Genomic DNA, 14,942 nt, shown 5'->3' with positions numbered 1-14,942 from the left:
AGCAAGGTTTCTGCATCATAGTCTGTATTTTTTAATCAACTCTAACACTTTATAAATCAATAATAAACAAATTACTTTTGATAATTTCTTTGATAATCCCCCTCAATGTTTTCTCTTCTCACTCTTTCTGATACCCGTATTAGTAATATGTTGTTTACTGGAATATTCTCTATTTTTAAAAGTTTTTCCTCATTGTTTCCCATCCTTTTGTCTGAACATTTTATTAATAAGGAGGGAGATAGGAAAACAACTGACTTCATTTTTTCAGGATCGAAACTGTTGATATTTAATGCTTCTTGATTTCTGATATTTTCCAATGGGTTGTACCAACATATAATTTTACCATGTTTGATTATTTGAAAGATTGAAATTGGCCATTGATATTTCATCTCTTGTTCATGTTCAGTTCATGTTTATTACCCAACTTTCTATCATATTCTCTTCCCATTTATTTTCCAGCACCTTTAATCTGTAAAAGACATTTATGTAGCATATTTTTCCCATTTTGATATTTGCCCTTTTTTCCTGGTGTTTCTAGACTCCCTAAACTTTGAGTTTATTTAGTTAAATCCATCAATCTTATCTTTTATAGTTTCTGACTCTGCTTTTATATTTAGAAACTCTAATTTCACCTTCTTATGTAGGTTACATATGTTTTCTCTGGGTTTGTTTACTATTTGTGTTTACTCTGGCATGAATTATCTATTCACGTTCTAATCACTCCTCTCATCTGATGGTAATGATTTCCTTGATTATTGGAATTTGCTTTATACGTAAAGCTCTATGTATCATATAATAGTGATTAACTTTTTGTCTGGCATATTTTCAGTTTCTAATAGTTTTCTTTGACTTAATTTTATATTAACTGATTATTCCAAATGTTAATGATTTTTTAAAAGATATTTATGGTGTGGTTCTGACTTACTTTTTTCACCAAATTGCTATCAAGTGGTGATGATGGCATCACTTACAAAATTACATTCCCTTCCCTCTTGTTCTGAAAAGCTTCCTTGATCATACATTAAGTAATTATGTATAGCTAAATCTATTTCTAGACTCTCCATTCTGTTATGCTGATCTATAAGTCTATTTTTGTGCCAGTAAATCCTTCACTTATTTGAGGAAAGCTCAAATTTCCTCTCTTGAATCTTTGCTTCTTCAGCTTAAACTTTCCCAGGTCCTTCGATTGCTGCTTTTGTATTTAGCAACCAGCCCCCTCCCCAACCCTCTGGGGGCCAGAAGCCAACAACTGGGTGATAACTGACCAAGACTCAAAGGACCCTTAAGTTGCCCCACCTGGGTAAAGAAATGCATAGATCAGGGCGGCACCCGGGCAAGAAAGGAGAATGATGAACCCCTACTTTGAAATAACAGTTTTTGCCCTGGAAAGCACTTTCTTGTTTCTCATCTCCTTTAATAAGGCAGAATAGCTAACAGTGGGTAAGAGCCTTCCAGGGTTCAAATCCCAACTGCACCATTTTCTTACTGTGTGGCCTTGGGCAAGTTTCTTAAATTCTCTAAGCTTTATTTTCCTTGACTATAAAATGAAGACATACATGGTATCTACTTCATTAAGTTATTGTAAAGATAAAGTGCATAATCCATGAACACATGGTAAGTACTTGATAAGCCGTGATTATTACTGCTAAACTATCCCTCTATAGGTTTATTATTTCATTTAACATTTTGAGATAGTGATTAACATAAGGCAATTTAAAGTTGAATGAATAGGATAAGAAAGTTCCAGTAACTTTCCTAAAGGCACCAGCTAATACAAGTACTGGAGTTGGGGATCTCAACTCATCTAACTCCGAAGCCCTTGCTCTTTCCTGTAGGTGACCCTACTGCACAGCATGATGTAAGTAACCGGTTCTTTGGGTTCTTCAGTAGTTATGTAAGTGAAGCTGTGAATTCTTAAGTAAAGGTAAATGTAAGGTTCAAATATATAATTGTATTGAGATTTCCTTTTGATTTCAACATGGAAGGGCATGAGATTAATGGCAAGGAGAGATACAGTTTTACCTTAATCTACAAATTAGCTGATGGAGAAACATATCCCTTCAAACTCAACCTACTGCTCCAAGTGGCAGGGACATAGGCCCAGAAGCATTTGTCATCCCCACAGGGTGCCAGAGGAAGCAGCACTCCCTCTCCTTTAGCACATGGTACCTGTGCTCTCAGAAGGCCCACGGCCGGGAGGGAGGTGGGTAGAGGATGCCATGTTAGCAGCCTGTGCACACAACTGCCAAGTCAAACAGAACCAGAAGGTCTAATTTTAGCCCTCTCAGCCTTGGCATTGTCCCTTTTAGCCAAGACATTTTTCATGCACCACAACAAAACGCTTTGTTCCAGCCTTACTGGATACCTCACAAAGACCCAACAAGGTCAGAGTGAGCATAATTCAGAGCTGGAGACACATCAAAGACAGGAACCTCAATGGAGAGGGTCAGCTCTCCTCCAGCAGTTTTTGGTAAATGTGCTCTTTCCATCCACCTCCCAAAGCTCCAAGAAGGGGCATGCGGTTGCCTCCTCTTCCTCTAGCTGCTTGGGAAGCTTCTGTTGGCTGCTCATCAACAGGTGTCTTTGCTCCATCATTCCTGGGATGTGCAGTTTACTCCTTCCCCTCATCCCTGCCTAACACAGCTGACTTCTTTCTGTGTATCTGGGTCTTGTTTTCTTTCCTGAAGTGTCCTGGAAAGTGCACTAGCTTAAGAGCTGGAAACAATTTTACAATTTACATACTGTCTCTGTGGTTTGTCCCTTATAATGACCCAGTGAATTAGGTGAGGCGGAAGCTTTCATAGAACTTTTGGAGATGAGAAGATGGAAACTCAAAGAGGAAGCTAACGTTTGCTATGGTCACACAGGAAAACGCTGGCAGAGTTGGGACTGAAACCCAGATCTGGTGTTTTAGGAAAAGGCATGGTCATGTTATCCTATCAAAGCACAGAAAACCCACACAGGCCATTTGGGAGGGCCTTGGGAAATGTTTCCTGAGGATGTCAGTGGTATCATGGTCAGAAGTTCCAGGTTGAGAACCCAGAATGGTGGTTCTTACCTTCACGAAAATCACCATTTCTGTATTTCCTGGAAAGATGGCAGGAAAGCTTGATCCCAAACACATCTGGAGATTTTGCTGTTTCCAAAGCCTTTGTAAGGAAAGAAGAATAATTTTCCCTCTGTTCTCTAGGTTCCTGGTTAAGAACCTCTTATAATAAAAGACAGATTAACTGGAGAAAAACAAACAAGTTCAATAGCATGTATATCTCCTTATACAAGGGAAATAACCAAGAAAACTGGGTAACTTCTGAGATTTATGCCACCACCTTAAATACCATGTCAAGCTAAAGATAAAAGATGTTGGTGACCAGGAAAGTCAGTTAAGGGAGGCTGTCGGGCAAAGCACATTAAACAAGGGCATGATTGTTATACAGATTAGTCAGTTGCCTTCTCCATTGATAAGAGTTTCTGAGATCTAGTCATCTCCCTCTTCTGTACAGAGAGGGAGACACACTTACAAATGGAGATTGCCTTCATAAATAGAAATGTCTGTTTCAGAACGGTAATTTCTACTCAGTTTTTGGAGATTCTCCTATGTCTGCTGTTTGTTAAAAATAATCAGCCTGGGAGTCAGGGACTTTGACACACAGGGTTCCCCTCTGAACACTGTGTCAACCTGTCACTGCTTCTCTAGGGGGTTGAGATGGGTGAGGAGGTGACAGACTCCAGATTCTCCAGAGCTTCTCCTCTGTCATCATCGCTTCACCCAGAGCTAACCAGGATGGGCTTCAGAACTAAAACTCTTTGACCTGCAAATGAACCCTGAAAATTTGCTGTGAATTAATTGTTTGAAAAGGGGATGACTTTACTAGAAAGCACCACCAAAGTTCTCTTTCCAGGATTCCTGAGACTGATTATTTTGTGAACAAAAGACTTTTTGTTTGTTTGTTGAAATTATTTATGTACATTTTTTCTGATTATAAATGTTATATGTGCACGTTTTAAAAAGTTCAGAAAGATATTGAGGAGTGAAATATTACCGTTATACTGCCAGCAATTATAACCACTCTTAAGATTTTGATGTAATTAACGTGCTGCCCAAACTTCCTGTGCACACAAACGTGAGCTTGTGTACATATAAAGCAAAGCGAGGTGATTGTACATACACTGTTTTGTGACTTGGTTTTTTAACTTAACAGTTTATGACAATGTCTTCTCTCCTTTTTTCTTTTTTTGGACCTCAAGAGCAGAATTCTGTTAATCACATTCCTCCATTCGTGGCACACTATTATCGTTGTCTGTATAAAGCCCCTCTGGTGTTTTATTATATATATTTTTATCTTCTGCACTCATTTCCATTCTCCTCCTCCATTCTATTATATTTAATAATATGTTCTCAGGTAAATGTTTATCCTTGAAAATACAGTTGTTTTGTGTATTTGTGTGTTTTAATTTAAACAGATGACATTGACTCAGTAGTAATTCATGCCATCTAATGGCTTCATCATTTCCGTTGTGTAGTTCTACCAAAATCTATTTAACTAGTTTCCTAAAATGGACATTTAGGTTATTTTTTTGAAAGGTGGTTTTTTTAAATTGGTTTAAACAACGCTGGGTAAACATTCTTGTATATATGGCTCTGCAGATTTGTGATTATTTCCTTAAGATAATTTTGAATGACCACTTTGTGAAAAATTATCCACCCAATTTTTCATTTTCAACTCCTAAAGTAGTTTTGTTACTAGTTCCCTGAAGTTTCCCCCCCACCCTCTTTCTCTCTCTCTCTGTCCTGCTGTCTCTCTCTTTCTCTTGACACTTTGCTGGGCTCTTCTAATGGCACTTAGGACCATCATTTTTGATCTCTGTTTTACTAGGTTCTTTCTTATTCCTCAGCTGATAAGCTCTAGCTCATTGTGGACAGAGATCACAGGGTAGTTAATTGATTCAACAGTATTTCCTGGGCATCTGTTCAGTGGTAAGCTCTGAACTGGGTGCCAAGGTGAACACGACAGTCACTTTCCCCTTGAGGAAGCCTAGGTCTGGTGAGATGGCAGACATGCCTTATGGTGACCACGCCATGGCAGGTATCATGGTGACAGCAGTCTGTACAAGAGTTGGGGTGAGAAAGACAAAGCCAGACAACAAAGTTACTGAAAATGATCCCCATCTGTGTCTGGGATGTGGATTAGAGTTACTGGAAGACCAAAGTGGACCTAATGGGAGCTGCTCTCAAAGGAAAAGGAATAGCCATTAAACAACCAGGGAGGTTTGGGATAATACAGGAAGCTGGAGCATAGGGTGGGAACATGGGGAAGTGTGAGACAAGGTTCCCAGGTGGGGGACAGAGTAGGTCCAGGTAAGTGAGTCTTGAAAGCCATGCTGAGGATTGGCTTCAGAGTAAGGGTCATGGGCAGGGCAGTGATGTGATTGAGTTTTGTGTTTTAGAAAGGTCATTTTGGCTATAGTGTGGAAGATGAATTTCGGGGGGGGGCAACATCGTAGAGGGGGAAGCACATTAGGAAGCTATTGTAATAATCAAAGTGAGAGATGATCATGTCCTGAACTAAAGTAGTGGCAACAGAAAGAAGTAGATGGAATTTGAGAGCGAGTTGGAAGTAGAATCTAGTTAACTCTGTGACTGATTAGATACAAGATTATGAAGAAGAGGACAGAGTCCTGGATAATCCCCAGGCTCTATGAGGGAGCCTGGGAAGGTGGTGGGGCCATTTCCCCAGAGAGGAGCACAGAAAGATATGTTGAGTTTGATACGGTTGTAGGATATGAAGGTAGAAATGTCTAGCGGGTAGATGGATGTATTCTCTATATTCAGGAAAGGCTTACACTAGAGAGGGATTTGGGAACCATATTTATCTTTGCAACATATGATAATCTCAAGTAAAAGTTTATTAAATAAGTGAATAAGTCATACTTCAGCATCATACTTCCTTCAAATAGAACATTTTATTTCTATAAAGTTACCTTTATCTGAGAAATTCAAAGTTCTCTGTACTTAAGGCCCACCAACATGAGTTAAAGTACCTTTTAGAATTACTGTAGAGATAATAATTGAGGAACATGGCAAGAGCAAATGGTTCTCAGAGGGGAAGACCACCAGCCTAAGAGTCAGAAGACTTGAGTCTTCTTACCAGTTGGTACTTGGACGTATTACTCGCCCCTTGAGGTATCCAAGTCCTTACTCTGAGGACAAGGAGAGGGCTCACACCACTGACACTCAGGGCTGCTCCTGGCCCTGTGACGGGGTGTCCAGGTGACGTCTGCACTTCTCTCTCACAGCTCCCTGCTGCTTTGAGATAGGGCCAGGCTTCCTCCCCACTGGGACTTGGCAGCACAACCTGGAACACAATCTGTTGGACAGAAGGTGGTGATTATTAATGAAAAAATTTCCTCTGTGACCTCACAGTGCTAAGTGAGGTTCTGACACAGCCAAAGACGGCCCATTTCCTTTCATAGAAATTGATGCTCAGAAACACACAGAATGGTCAGAGTCAAGACGCACAGGGAAGTAAAAATAAGATGCAGAAAAGGAGGTGGGCGGCTGCTTGAATCACTCCCAGGTGAAAGGTTACCAGCATTCATCAGCTCACACTTCTGTTCAGTGGGTGAACGAGGAGTTGGATGGAAACTTCACTCAACAGTTGACGCTTCGTCAGGGCTGTAGGGTCCTCAGATGACTTTCCTCTGATGGGTTGGATATGAAGCACTGTTACTTACAGGAAGGAGAGCAAATAGGACCACAGTAAGATTCCCCATATTTCACAATTTGTGTCCTTCTGTTTATGCAAACCAGGCCTGGTGTAGGTTAGCGTGATGCTGAGATGTCTAGGCCTGAATCCTGAAGTATTGGCCTCTCTGTCTTCTGGAGCAGCCCAGTTTGCTGGGTCCCATGATGAGGGTAATAATCACTGCTGTTTCTTGAACACCTGCTGTGTGGAAGGCCCTGTTAGAAGGAATTCACTGTGTTATCTCATTTCATCCTCAAAACAACCCAGTGAGCAAATGTTATCATTTCCATTTGACAAATGAGGAAACCGAGGCTCTGACGGGCAAGGAACTTATCGAAAGTCATACACTCTGTATGCCCTGGGAGCATCATTTGACCCCAGGTCTGACTCCAGCACACGCTCCCCCACACCAAACTAAGTCCAAGTGAAAGGTAAAAGAGACGTGTCCTGAGAGGAAGAGCAGGGAACCCACAAAATGGGGTCCAAGGGAAACTGAGTCTGAATAGAAACTTTCCCAAAGATGTAGCCCAGCACCTGGGCATCGAGTGTGGCTTTGGTCCCAGTGGTGTTTCCTGGGTGCTCAGGAAGCGTCCTCTGTGCCCAGGAAAGGAGGAAGAAGATGGCAGTTGAGTCTGCCCCCCAAGGGCTTATCACACCGCTTGACCCCTTGTGGGTTAGAATCCCCAAGCCCCTGGCCGCCTGGTTGCCAAGTGGGCTTAGTTTGGAACCACCTAGTCAGACCCAAGGGCTAGTGTCCACTGGCAGCTTCCATCCTGGGGTCACGGCTGTCCCATCCAGTCAGCGCTCCAGGGTCCCTGAGCTGTAGGACAGCTCAGGTGGGAACTTGGCTGGAAGCAGCTGGAAAAGGCCTAGGGAGGGAGGCCTCTCTTCACTCCCTAGTCACAGGGACTGGATTGGCTCTTCCCAGTCCTGCAGGTCCCAGGACCCTTGGCCCATCTCAGTGCTCAAGGATCACAGGTCTGGGCGTTGCAACAGCTCTGAGTCTGATAGCCGAGGTGCGGCAGCCAGGGCCCTGCTAGACCCTGTTACTAACTTGCTATGTTCCCTGACAGAAGTCCCCTAACTCCAGGCCACCTCTAGAAAATGAAGGGACTGCAGAAGGGACTCTAATTCTAAAAGACACATGCACCCCAATGTTCACAGCAGCACTATTTACAATAGCCAAGACATGGAAGCAACCTAAATGTCCATTGACAGATGGCTGGATAAAGAAGTAATGGTATATTTATACAGTGGAATACTACTCAGCCATAAAAAGCAACATGGATGGACCTAGAGATTGTCATTCTAAGTGAAATAAAACAGAAAGAGAAAGAAAAATACCATATGATATCACTCATATGTGGAATCTAAAATAAAGAAAAAAAGAAGGACACTAATGAACTCATCTACGAAACAGAAACAGACTTGCAGACATAATAAACAATCTTATGGTTACTGGGGGAAAGGGGGTGGGAAGGGATAAAGTTCAGAGTTTGAAATTTGCAAATATTGGCCACTATATACAAAAATACATTTTAAAAAGTTCTTCTGTATAATATAGCACAGGCAACTATATTCAATATCATATAATAATCTTTAATGAAAAAGAATATGAAAAGGAATATATGTATATTCAGGGCTGGGACATTGTGCTGTACACCAGAAATTGACACTCTGTAACTGACTGTACTTCAATTAAAAAAAAAGTAACAATAAAAAAAATAAATAATAAAAAAAAAGAAAACGAAGGGATTGTATCAGGGATGGGATGGGGCCCACTTCTGTGTTCATCTTCGTGTACTTATTTTTTATTCTTTCTGGAACAGAACCCTTGTGGCTTGCCCTAACAGTGCCACGGCCACTGCCATCAAAATGTTTTCCTTCATTTATGACAAGTCAAATAAGGACTCTTTGCCTTATCTTGCATCCCCAAGGATGCAGTCTGTGCCCCCTGCCTGTTTCGTGCTTGTGGGCTAGGACCTCCTCTGTAATCCCAGAAGGTTCCCAGCTGGAGGTAAAGTCAGCCGAGACTGCCATGAGAAAGCTCGTCTCCCCTTTTCTGAAGCTGCTGTGGTCCCCAGAGGCGGCATAAAAGGCCAGCTGGTGATCAGCACTCTCCCTGCCCCTGGGAACTGCTACTGGGGGCTGGTGAGTACTCGGCTTCGGGAGGATGAAGATGAGAAGAGCCAGAGTGCCCGATATTTGCCTTTATTAGAAACGAAAACCCCACACAATGTGCTGGGAAACTCTGAGGCTTAGTTTTCAGGGTGGTTTTAACAGTCTCTGGAAACTAGCAGCCTCATGTCATTTGTTTATAGGATCCAGGAGGGGTGGTGATGGGGATTGTTTCAACATCCTGGCACGCAGATAAACATGCCTCCTGGCTTATGGGCTGTGAGCGTTTGGCATGGGGACTGCACGCTGCTGGGGTGGGAGGGTGGGGCGCCCAGCCAGGTCTGGAGACCGGGGTCTCACCCTCACTCTGCCAACAGTTTCCCTGAGTGATCCTGGAGGACCTCAGACTCTCTGACCTAAAGCCAAGGGGCTTAAAACAGAAGAACCCAGAGTCTAATCTTCGCCAGCTTTGGTCTTCCCTAGCTGTGTAACTTTTTAATTCTTAATGCGACTCCCCAGTAAAGGATCTTGAAACCATATCAAGGATGCCAGAGGGAAGGAGTGAGGAATCAGAGGCTACTTGGGTTATATCTGTGCTGCTTTGGTGTTTTCCCCTTAGACCAGTTACTTTGATTCTTATTCCTGTTTTCCATTGGTGATTCCCAAATTGACCAAGAATCATATTCACCTGAGTTGCTTGTTAAATGTACAGACATCTTTCTAAGAGACGGGTCTCAAGCTGTATTTTAAACAAAATAACCAAGGGTGATTCTTGAAATTAGGCAAGTTTGGGACACACTGCTTAAGAGTTTTCACCTGGGACCAGTCACAGGTGAAGTTGCCTGATGGGGTGCGAGTTTGTCTCTCTGTTCCTTGTGCTCCCAAGCTCTTGGCTGTGAGCCTCCATCTCACCAGGCTCCATATTCCAAGAGGTGAATGTCTTCTGCATCCAGTTCTGAGCCCTTCAAGACTGGAACCATGTCTTCTCTTTATATCCCACTGTGCCCAGCACAGGCCTTTCTCATAGACGATGCCTATAAATGTCCACTGAACTGAGTTGCCCAGAGAGTTTTTGTCTGCCTCAGTTAGCCAGGCCATCAGCCGTTATTGGTACAAATTCATGCTTTTAAGGACAAGGAGGAGAGGGGAGTAGTGAGAGTGTGTAGAGACGTGTCACAGAGAATACAGCCTGGGGACCGAGCCTTGCAAGAGGAGTACGGTTTGGGCAAGTGGTAGAAAGGAAAAAAAAGGAGGATCCAGACAGAAGTCGAAGCAGGAGCAGACTCTTCCAGTTGTTTCCATGTTCAGATGAGGATCCCAGGGCCCAGAGAGAAGACCTGTTTATTCCAGGCTGGCCCAGGTAACCTGACACAGCTCAACTCCCATTCAAGACTCCTTCCACACCTGGCACTGTCATGTGTTCCGTGGGCCTCCCGCCTGAGCCCCGAAAGCTCTTTCATCCTCTGCTCTGAGCCCTATTTCCAGGACTGTTTCTCCTTCAATTTGCTCATCCTGCTGTGCATCTGCGTGCGTGGTGGCACCACGCATCTCAGCACCACCCTTGCCCCCGCCAGTCTTTACATGAATCCCACCAAGATTCAGCCAGGCTGAAGGCCAGGTTACCCGGGAGAAGCTGGGCGTGCTGTTCTGTGTACCTCACTGCGTGCATCGAGCCTTGATGTGTCCTGAGAAACTGGGCTTAGATACCAGAATGGGCAAAGGACAGGCTCAGGGCAACACACACACACACACACATTTTATTTGAATCCGCTTTAAGACCAAAAGGGTCTGTGGAGGAAAGATGCTCATGGGTGTTTCTCAGCCCTTCTGGTGGGCCTTTTCCCCCTTGCAGGAAGTGTCCCAGTTCTCTCCTTAAAGTACTCTTGCATGTTTTGCCTCTTCTGCTCTGAAATCCTGCTATCAAGGCAGGTTAGGAAGTGGATGAGGTGTGGCCAAACCCAGAGCAGGAAGACCAGTTAGGAGGTGGTTGCAGAATCCAGGCAACAGGAGATGGCAGCCTGTATTAGGGAACCAGTGGGGTTTGAGAGAACTCGTTCACCCTGTCCTAAGCTTTTTACGAGCTGGTTGAGCTCGGGTAAACTACTCAGTCTTTCTGAGCGGCAAACCCCTCACCAATTAAACAGAGATGATAATTATCTCTTACAGCATTGTTATATGAGTAAATATTGTGGCATAAAAGCCTTTTATAAACTATAGTGTGCAAAAATGTGGTCTCTTGTGGTGATCGTTTGCAGTTTGGTGCCTTGTCCCAAGGCCTGTTCCCGGTGGCGTTCGCCTTGCTCATCAGAACCCTTCCCCCAGTCCCGTTTTGTGCCGCACACTCAGTCTCTCTCTCAAACCGTGAGAAGTTATGTGATTTGAGGCTGGGCTGGTTTTTATCTTATAGCCTGGAACCCTAGCTTAAAAATAATACACTCCAATACCTGTCCCCTCCCTTCTTAGGTAACAAATGCTTAAGTACCAACCAGTTTCTGGGTAAAGAATCCACAGAGCCAGCACGCACCAGCTGCTTTGAGACAAACCAGTTTGAAGTCTGTGACGCATGTTTTCATATTTACAAAACTTGGTTGCAAATCACTGACTGGTGGGGTTGGAAGGACCTTAAAGATCATCTGCTCCAGCTCACTCACTTTTCAACTGGGGAGACTGAGCAACAGGGAAGGAAAGGATCTTGCCTGAGATTACAGATTTAACTAGAAACAGAGCAGGAATAAATCTCCCCCCTCCTCAATTATGTCATGGAATCTTTCAGGAAACATGTTAAATTTGTGTCCTTTCTTTCATCCCAGTCTTATAATGAAGGTACAAACAGAAGGAACGGAGGTGGGGAGGGCACCAGTTCACTTATCAAACATAACTAAGTGCCACCTCTGTGCCAAGTCCTGAGGATGCTGAGACAAAGACACGGGCCTAGCCTTCTAGCTGTTCAGAATTTAGTGATGAAGACAGACAAGGAGACAATCTCTAGGAGGGCAGGCTGTTTTCCATACAGTTACATGAACCATTCCTCCCGTCTGCTGTCTGCCCTTCATACTTACGACTGCACTGACTCTCTCCATATATGGATTATTTAAAGAGTGATTTTCCCGGAAAGAAACACACCACATCCCATAACTTGATGAAAACCAGTGAGTACCTAACTGCATAGTGGCTCAGTTCCCCTCATTCATTCATTCCCTCAAGCAATATTTGTTGCGCATCCAGTATGAGGTACCAGGATACAAAAAAAAAAAAAAAAAAAAATAGAAGCAGTCATCTCAAGCAACTAACAGTTCCAGAGAAGAACACATAATGATCATAGAAGCCTTTATAAGGGAAGGGAGATAGATGCCTAGGACGTCAGCCTGCAACGATTTCACAGAGCAGAGGGCATGTGAGCTGAGACTACTGAAGAAGGAGAAGATGTCTGCTGAACAGACAAAGGGGATGACATTCCAGAAACAGCACGTGCAAAGCATGAATGTGTGGAAGCATGCAAGCCCTGGGACCTGTAGCAGTTGATTGTTGCTGGCGTGTGAAGTGAAAAGACAGATTGGCAGAGAATGAGAGCATGAGTAGGCAGGGCGGTGCCATGCTAGGGAAATGGGGCTACATCCTGTAGACAGTGGAGAGCTGTTGAGGGTTTTAGGGAGAGGATCAGGTGGTGAGATGGTGAATTTCAGAAATTCACTTAAGCACCATGCAGGAAGTGGGTTAGAGTCAGAGAGCCCAGTGAAGGTTATTAATCCAGGCAAAACCTGATGAGGGCAGTGGCAGCGCCAATCTGAGCCGGGCCAGAACTTGATTTTCTACATGATTCATTCATTTCCAGGCATACCTGAGTGATGGTGCTGACCATGACCTGTAGCCAAAAAGCATGAACTTATGCATTTGTGTCTCCAAAACTGTGATTCATGGTCCTGACAATGTTTCCCCTTGTGTGTAAGAGACCGTCATTTCCCTGGTTACCTGAATGGTTTAAGGCATTACAATGACCCAAGGAGAATCCAAGCTTCCTTGCTTAAAAGAGAAGCTGACAGATTGTTGACCTTCAAAGGCACTTGGAGGAAGTGGTTTTTAATAACCCTTAATCCATTTTCCCATCACTCATACAAACTCACTTCTGAGCTTGTGGTTTTGGTAAATCTAACAGTCTTTTCCAAACAACAGCCTGACAAAGTGATCCCTCTGTCATCCCTTTTAGCCTCTCAAGCCTTCCAGGTTTTGCTCCTCCTGTTCCTTCTCCTGAAGTGCCTTCCAGTCACCTGTCTGTCTGTAATTTTGCACCAGCACCTTGCAGATCCAGATTCAAAGTCTAGCTCTGCCACTTGTTAGCTGTATGATCCTGCACAGGAGAGCTGCCCTAATCATTGTGCTGAGTTTGTCACAGGGTTAGAGATCGAGTTTGTGATGTGTTCAGCATAGTGCCACCCCACAGCCACTCTCAGGGTTCAGTAGATATTATTGTTAAGTGAGGTTCTAGCTCAATAATGAAAATTTATAATTCTCTACTGAAAAGAATAAGGAGAAGTACTGAAAGGTTTGGTAACACATCTTTTGAATATCAGGATAACCATGAATTACAGTTTTCCTGCCCAGATTAATTAAACCTGACACCTGAGTACCCACTTGATTTCCACATCCAACTGTGGAATCCCACAGTAACTTATAATTAAGAGACAGTTGCTAATAAGAGACTTGGAACTTGAAATTAAGGCAAAAAATAAGTAGAGAAGCTTCATGGGAAGGGGCACAGTTGTTGATCTTCGGGTCCTTTCCACAGACAGAAGAGTTTGGAGACAAATGGCCTTCTTAACAGCATCTTCTCATTGTGTTCTGTGTTTCCAAGGAAGAAGCTTTCCCTGGAAGCAGTTTGAGTGGTTTGGTTTCATTACAGGGAAAGAATTGTTCAGTGTTAGGGCAGGTTACTGACAGTGGGTGTGGAATCTGTTTTAGAAGAAGATAAAAAAGTATTATGACAACAAGGTATGTGGTAAGATTACCCCTCCGGGCTTTTTCAAGTATACACCTGCCAAGAGCCTGGTAGAGAATTTGTTTCAAGCACATTGAAGGATTATATCCACTTGGGTAAATTCTGCAAAACGTAACTCAGTCTTCTCTAACAGGACTATGAAGATCTTGGGACGTTTCTTCTTATTCTGTTGATCCCCCAGATTTTCAAGTCTAACTTGACTTTTTAAAATCACTCTGTGGTTAGTTTTTCTTTTCTTTTTCATTTCTTTTTTGTTACAAAACAATAACATTCAAGGGACGTTTTTAAAAATCATCCTTGATTTTCCTGCACTGACACAATGATTTTAATTTTGGAGTATTTTTTGGTCTTTGTTTACCTACTTACTTCTTAACTAGTCATCACAATAAATCTGAAAGAGTTTTATTATTATGTGAGCTTTATTGAGCAAGAAATTAAAGATAAAGCAGTTAATTAATATTACCCTAAGTAACATATATAGTAAATGGCCAAATCAGGAGTGAAAAGCAGGGATAACTAAACCTATGCTGGGTCCACCTACACTCAGCTGTGATGTTGGCCACACAAGCTGACACATAATCTATACAGGAAACATTATTTTATGCACTATTATTTTTACTTAGGAGCAGGGATAATAAAAAAATGGAATTATGTCAACTGAATTATATCACTAACCAGTCTTTCAAAAAAGCCACCCAGAGTTTGTCAACACTCAAGGCAATGTCATAGGAAGTCTCTGAAGATGAGAAGAGAAATAGAGAATTAATGTGACTGATAAAAATGAGCTGTTTCCTTTTGAAAAAGAAAAAAAAAAGAGCAGAAACTTTAGAACTAGAACAACCGAGATTCCCTACGCACTGCTGATCAGATTTTCGAAGCCACTTTTTGATCATTTAACCCTAAAGCCCTTCTACTGTTCTTGCCAATAATCACACTTAATATTCCTGCAAACTAAATGTAGAATTAGGCACTTGCACAGTAAGCGCTAATAAGTTGTAGTTCATAAAAGGAGGATATAAACAGTTTCCATATACTTTACATGAATGGCATAAAAAGGGATGGTTGCCTTTCCATTTGGGAGTCAATGC

At 42.8% G+C, this 14,942-nt stretch overlaps 1 protein-coding gene across 1 annotated transcript in view; it reads left to right on the top strand.

The window, feature by feature from the left end:
* The window catches only part of VSNL1 (visinin like 1), a 100,772-nt gene that overhangs the window by 26,092 nt on the left and 59,738 nt on the right, over positions 1–14,942 (top strand). The gene's annotated exons all lie outside the window — the stretch shown is intronic.

Source organism: Camelus dromedarius, chromosome 15, assembly GCF_036321535.1.
Source record: "Camelus dromedarius isolate mCamDro1 chromosome 15, mCamDro1.pat, whole genome shotgun sequence".
Classification (NCBI taxonomy): Eukaryota; Metazoa; Chordata; class Mammalia; order Artiodactyla; family Camelidae; genus Camelus; species Camelus dromedarius.
Note: the sequence above shows the minus strand (reverse complement) of the source record. Positions and strands in the feature narration are given on the sequence as shown.